Genomic DNA, 6,196 nt, shown 5'->3' with positions numbered 1-6,196 from the left:
AGGTGGGGACATGAGTCTAGTTTCAGGGAAAAATCACAAAACTGATTTTCGAGTTGTGAAACTCAAGATATGATTTTTGAAGCGACTAGTACTCAGACTGGGCAGTGTCTAGAAAAATTTTTAAAAGTCTGTCAACACCTCGTATTCGACTCCGGTGACGGTCTCGGGTTTGGGGTGTTACAGTACTTATGAATTAGAACACATATTTTGCAACTTTTGCAATTCAGTCCTAAAAGTCCAACTAAGCACTTTATCAGTAAAATTACGTAACGATATTTTTACATAATATTTTAATCAATAAATAAACCTTAAAACTTAATCAGAATAATTTTTTTGACTTCAAATTCATGGTTCTAAAACCATCATTTTGTTTAGGCCCTAAATCGGGCTGTTACAGCAACTTCTACTAATAAGCCCTAATAGGCAAATTAAACATGTAATCTATAAAATTTCTTATCAATACTCTAACACATGCATCTAATCACTCGATAAATCAAATAAACTTTTCTATCTCAGATTTTTGGTTTCGCAACCACTATTCCATTTAGGCCCTATTTCGAGATGTTATAGTATGACTCACCTCCACTGTACCGAATGGAAAAATACTGAGTACCGTAAGAGGGATTTCCTCATTTGGTGTGGTAGTGACAATGTGAGAATCAACGGCATCTAGTAAGACTGTATCACAGACCTGAAGTTGATTAAGAGAGGTTTCGGGCTTGTTTTGTGTAGTTTCGGTTTATCATGTGTTCTAGGTTTGTGTTCTCGCCATTCGTCTAGCTCCTCTATCCGTAGTCTTCGTTCTTCATGGATGTCTTTGTTCTTTTCATGATAGTAGCGCACTGTCTCTGTTGTCTTGGTTCGAGAAGGTTCCTGCAAGGACGGTTGAATATTAGTTTTATCATCGATAGGTTTTATAGCATTATCCTGAGTCTTAGGGGTTTTGACTGAGTTGCGTGCTTGGAGTGTTACTGCATCGTCACCTGCATGAAGTGTTAGCTCTCCTGTGCCTACATTAATAATGGTCCTGGCAGTTGCTAAAAAGGGTCGTCCTAAAATTAAAGGTACATCGTTATCCTCATCCATATCTAAGACAACAAAGTCTACTGGGTAAATAAATTTATCAATTTTAACGAGAACATCATCAATAATACCCTTAGGAAATCTAACTGTTTTGTCAGCCAATTATATGCTCATCCTAGTCTATTTGGGTTTACCGAGACCTAGTTTTTAAACATTTTATAGGGCATAACATTTATACTTGCCCCTAAATCAGCTAAAGCATTATTCACAGATAAACTACCAATTAAGCAAGGAATTGTAAAACTCCCTGGATCTTGCAATTTGTTAGGTAGCTTATTCTTTAGAATGGCTGAGCAGACTTCATTGAGTTCCACATGTGATGTAGTGTCTAATTTCCTTTTGTTGCTCAGAAGTTCCTTTAAGAATTTTGCTGAGTTGGGCATTTGTGAAAGAACTTCAATATATGGTAAGTTAATATGTAATTTCTTTAAGAGTTTGACAAACTTACCGAATTGTTCTTCTGTTCTGTCTTTTGTCATCACTTTAGGATATGGCACATGAGGTTCATAATTCATACTTGCCTGTTTGGGATCATTATTGTTTACCTCTTCTCGTCCTTTGTTCATCGCGTTGTTTTGCTATATTTCTGGCTCGGGGATAATGAGTCCGTCCTTATTTTGAGCGCTAATTGCATTGAGGTGTTCCCTCGGATTAGGTTCAGTATTACTTGGTAGGCTACCTTGTGGTCTTTCAGAGATTAGTTTGGGTAGCTGGCCTATCTAAGTTTCGAGTCCTTGGACCGATGCTTGTTGATTCTTAAGTGCAGTCTCGGTATTTTGAAAATGGGCTTCTAACACCGAGATGAATTTAGAGAGCATCTCTTAAAGGTTCAGCTTCTTCTCTTGTTGATAAGGTGGCTATTGAAAACCCTGAGGATTTTGTGGCTTTTGATTCCCTTGACCTCCCTAGGAAAAATTTAGGTGGTTCCTCCAACCTCCATTATAGGTATTATTGTATGGGTTATTTTGAGTTCTAAAGTTATTGTTACCCATATAGTTGACATGTTCCTCTTTGGTTGTGGGATTGAAGGATTGATATTCTATATGCACACCTCCTCCATTTGAGTCACACCTCATTACTAGATGTACCTGCATAGAACCAAGAAAACCATCAATCTTTTTTTTGAGAAGTTCTACCTGATTAGAGAGCATGGTGACTGAATCGATGTTATAAACTCCGACCGTTTTTGTTGGCTTAGTCCTCATGACTTGCCATTGATAGTTGTTCAGTGACATCTGTTCTATGATGTCGTAGGCATCTTCCAGTGTTTTATTGTTGATAGTTCCTCCAGCAGCAGCGTCAATCATTTGTCTTGTTGAGGGATTCACACTATTGTAGAACGTTTGAACTTGCAACCATAGAGGTAACTCATGGTGAAGGCACCTTCTCAATAGATCCTTGTATCTCTCCCATGCATCGTAAAGTGTTGCTAAGTCCATCTGCACAAAAAAAGAGAAATCATTGCGTAATTTAGCCGTTTTAGCCGGCGAAAAATATTTTAGTAAAAATTTCTCGGTATTTGTTCCCAAGTAGTGATAGACCCTCGTGGTAACGAGTTTAACCATTGTTTAGCTTTGTTTCTCAGTGATAAGGGAAATAACCGAAGACGGCTGGCATCGTCAAAACGCCATTGATTTTGAATGTATCGCAAAATTCCTGGAAATTTGCTAAGTGAGTGTTGGGATCTTCATCCTGTAAGCCATCAAACTAAACAAACTGCTGTATCATCTGAATAGTGTTAGGTTTTAATTCAAAATTATTCGCAGCAATAGCAGGTCTAACTATACTTGATTCAGTTCCTGTTAAAGAGGGTTTAGCATAGTCATACATAGTACGTGGAGCAGGATTTTGGTTAGCTACAATTGCAGGAGGCAGCTAATTGTCTTGGTTTTCAGCCATCTCGTCAGTTGGAGGTTGAGTATTGTCTTCTTGTTCGTTTTCTGTGTATCGTAAACTACGCCTTATTTCTCTTTGATTTCTACAAACTATTCGATCGATTTCTTCGTCAAAAAGTAGGGGTCCTGACGGGTTTCTTCTAGTCATAAACTATAAAAACCTGCCAAGAGAAAGAAAAAGTAAATTAATAAATAAGGAAACAAAATAAAATTGCAAGAAAAATAAATGGCTAAAGTAATAAAAATTTAGTGTTCCTAATATTTCAGTTCCCCGGTAATGGCGCCAAAAACTTGATCGCAGTGATTCGTAACAAGTAATAAATATTTATAATGAAGATCAAACCTAGACTAACTATTATCACGATGAAAAGGCAAGCGCACCTATCGAACAATAGTATAGTAATGGCAAGATCGGGATATCGTACCTAAGGGAACCAAAAGTACTGGTAATAACTATCTTTTTATTATCTAGCCTAAGAATAAAAGGGTTTGTTTATTAAACTAATTATCTAAACTAATTAACTAATTTAATTAAATCGAAGAGAGAATTTGGAAAAAGACTTGAAGAGAAGCAATTAATAAAGACGAGACCCAAGGAGGAATCCATCTAAATTTCACTTGTTATCTGAATCTGAACCGGACGATTTATTCACTTGACTTGATCCGTAAGACTCCCTAACCTACGTTATTATCCCTATTCAAGACTAATAACGTCCAACCCCTCCATTGAATAACCGATACTTTTCTCTAATTAACACTCTAGGGTTGCATTAACTCGATCTATGGACTCCCATAATAGGTTTCACCCTAATCTGGCAAAATCTCGTAACCCTATTTCTAGGCACCCGATCAACTCCGCTTAATCATGCCAAATCTACTCTTATGCAGGGCCTATTCCTCCTCTTCATAAGCACATTAGATCATGAATTAATACCCAGAATATTAACTCAAGCATTAAAAACACATAATTAAGAACAAATCATGTATTTATCATACAGTTCAGATAATAATAACAAGTTCCATCATAGGTTTTATCCCCCTTAGGTATCTAAGGGGTTTAGTTCATAATAAAATAAGAGTACATCTCAAAACTATGAAAATAACAAAACATAAAGAAAACTTAAAAACCCTTAAAGGAATTCTGAGAGAGATCTTCAGTCATAGAGTAGCTCCGGCTTTTGAGATGGATCGTCTGGCTTCCTTCAAGTAATTACCAGCGTGTGGTTCTGTGTTCCAAAAAAGTTCTGGAGAGCCCCCCTTTCTAGGTCATACTTAGGGTGTTCATATAGGCTTTTGATTGGCTTTCTTGCCCCCTAAGTATCCTTTTTTCGTGTAAAATACAACTCCTTGAAAAAGGGACACGCCCGTGTGCCACAACCATGTGACGTGGTTGCCAGGCCGTGTTCGATCCGTTAAATTGCCACGACCGTGTGGGCTTAATGGCCAGGTTGTGTGAGTCTTGTAAACCTTGGTCAACACCCTCAAAAGGCATGGACGTGTGAGCTGCCCATGTGGCAAGGCTTAGGCCGTGTGGGTCTTCTCGATTTAGTCCGTTTTGTCCCTTTTTAGCTCGTTTTTGGCTCCTTTTGACTCTTGGTGCTCTCCTAGGTACAAAACATGAAATAACCAGATTAAAAGCACCAAAATCTACAAATCTAATAGTAAACATCCATAAATATGCTAAGTATTTGGGGTAAAAACATGTATCATTTGGCGTTTATCAATAATCCCGACAACACTCCATGAGTTTATATTACGGGGGATTTAGCCTGTGCTGGTAATCCAACTATAAGATGAGAGGTTCTCGAGAGTGCATACTTGAGAAGATCACTCTTATGACTTGACGGTAAATGGATAATCCATCGAGATTTCTGCGGAACTCAACGGAATTAATGTGAGGTATAGAAATGAAAATGTTGGATGATGAGCTCATCTAAGACAAATTACATGATGAATTATTGTGGGACTAACTTGATGTTTGAGTGCATGTAATAGTAGGCTATCTTCTATTTATTGGATTGGTTTTCTAACATGTTTGTATGCTAATTAATCGGTAAGTTTACTTTCCAGTTATTTGGGCTTACTAAGCATGTAAATGCTTACCCCTCTCGTTCCCCTATCTTGTAATAGCCCAAAATTGGGTCTAGTTGGAACAGAGGTTTCGGGACCACAAAATCTGAGATAGAAATAATTATTTTATGATTATTTTGAGGTCTATGATATGATTGCATGATTGTGTGAAAATTTCATGAAGAAATTCTATGCATAAAGTGCTCAATTTGAAGTTAGGGGCTAAATTGAATAAGTTGCAAAACCTGCATTCTAGAAGTTTCTAGTATGAAATTGCTTTGAAATATTAATTAGGAGGTCTTAAATAGAAATTTGACCAATTTCTTAGTGATGGAAAAAATTGGACATGAATGGAATTTTTGAAAGTTTAGTAAGGAAGGGCATTTTGGTCATTTGGTAAGTAAAAGAAATAAACAGGGAAAATAAAGCCAAAATTGACTCATCTTTTTCATGGAGGCCGAAATTCGCATGGGGGAATCCATGGCTAGGGTTTTCAAGCTTTCCAAGCTCAATAGTAAGTCCGTTCTAACCCCGTTTTCCAAGTTCTTTACATTTTTTGAATCCCGGTAATTTGATTAAGCTTATTCTAGCAATAATTTAAGCTAGGGTTCATATTTGGAAAAATACCCATAGGTGAAATGTGTTTATTTTGCTGTTTTATGATAGAAATAAGGTTTTAAATTATGTTAGACAACTTGTGCTACTCGGTTTTGAGTGAAAACGAGTAAAAGGGCTTAATCGGTAAAAATACCTAATAGTCATAAGTATATGTTAGAGTGAGAATTTGAAGTTGCCATAGAAGGGAAAAGTGAACAGCATGTCATAAAACATAAGAATAAGGGATGAAGTCTAATTCCCAAGCCTAGGGGCAAAAGTGTAAATATGAAAAAGTTTAGGGGTAAAATTGTAATTTTGCAAAAGTTTGAGTTAAGGACTGTTTTGAATAGTACATTAATTAAATAAGTAAAATATGATGTTTTAGATCCCGAAAAACGAGATTTGAACCTAGAATGAGAGAAAAATTGAAAATTGGGAAAGTTGGTAAAATGGTCGTTTTAGTATCGAGGTAAGTTCATATGTATAATAAGCATTAATTTATGCATGTTTCAATGTAAAATTGATATATTTATTATAATTTCCGAGGTGTT

The 6,196-nt window shown here is 36.5% G+C and overlaps 1 non-coding gene across 1 annotated transcript; it reads left to right on the top strand.

Moving 5' to 3' along the window:
• Positions 1–2,448: 2,448 nt before the first annotated feature.
• LOC121206907 (small nucleolar RNA R71) lies at positions 2,449–2,555 on the top strand. The gene has a single exon (XR_005902078.1). It is a non-coding gene; the product is annotated as a small nucleolar RNA R71 (small nucleolar RNA).
• Positions 2,556–6,196: the final 3,641 nt, after the last annotated feature.

This window comes from Gossypium hirsutum, chromosome A09, assembly GCF_007990345.1.
Source record: "Gossypium hirsutum isolate 1008001.06 chromosome A09, Gossypium_hirsutum_v2.1, whole genome shotgun sequence".
Taxonomy (NCBI): Eukaryota; Viridiplantae; Streptophyta; class Magnoliopsida; order Malvales; family Malvaceae; genus Gossypium; species Gossypium hirsutum.
Note: the sequence above shows the minus strand (reverse complement) of the source record. Positions and strands in the feature narration are given on the sequence as shown.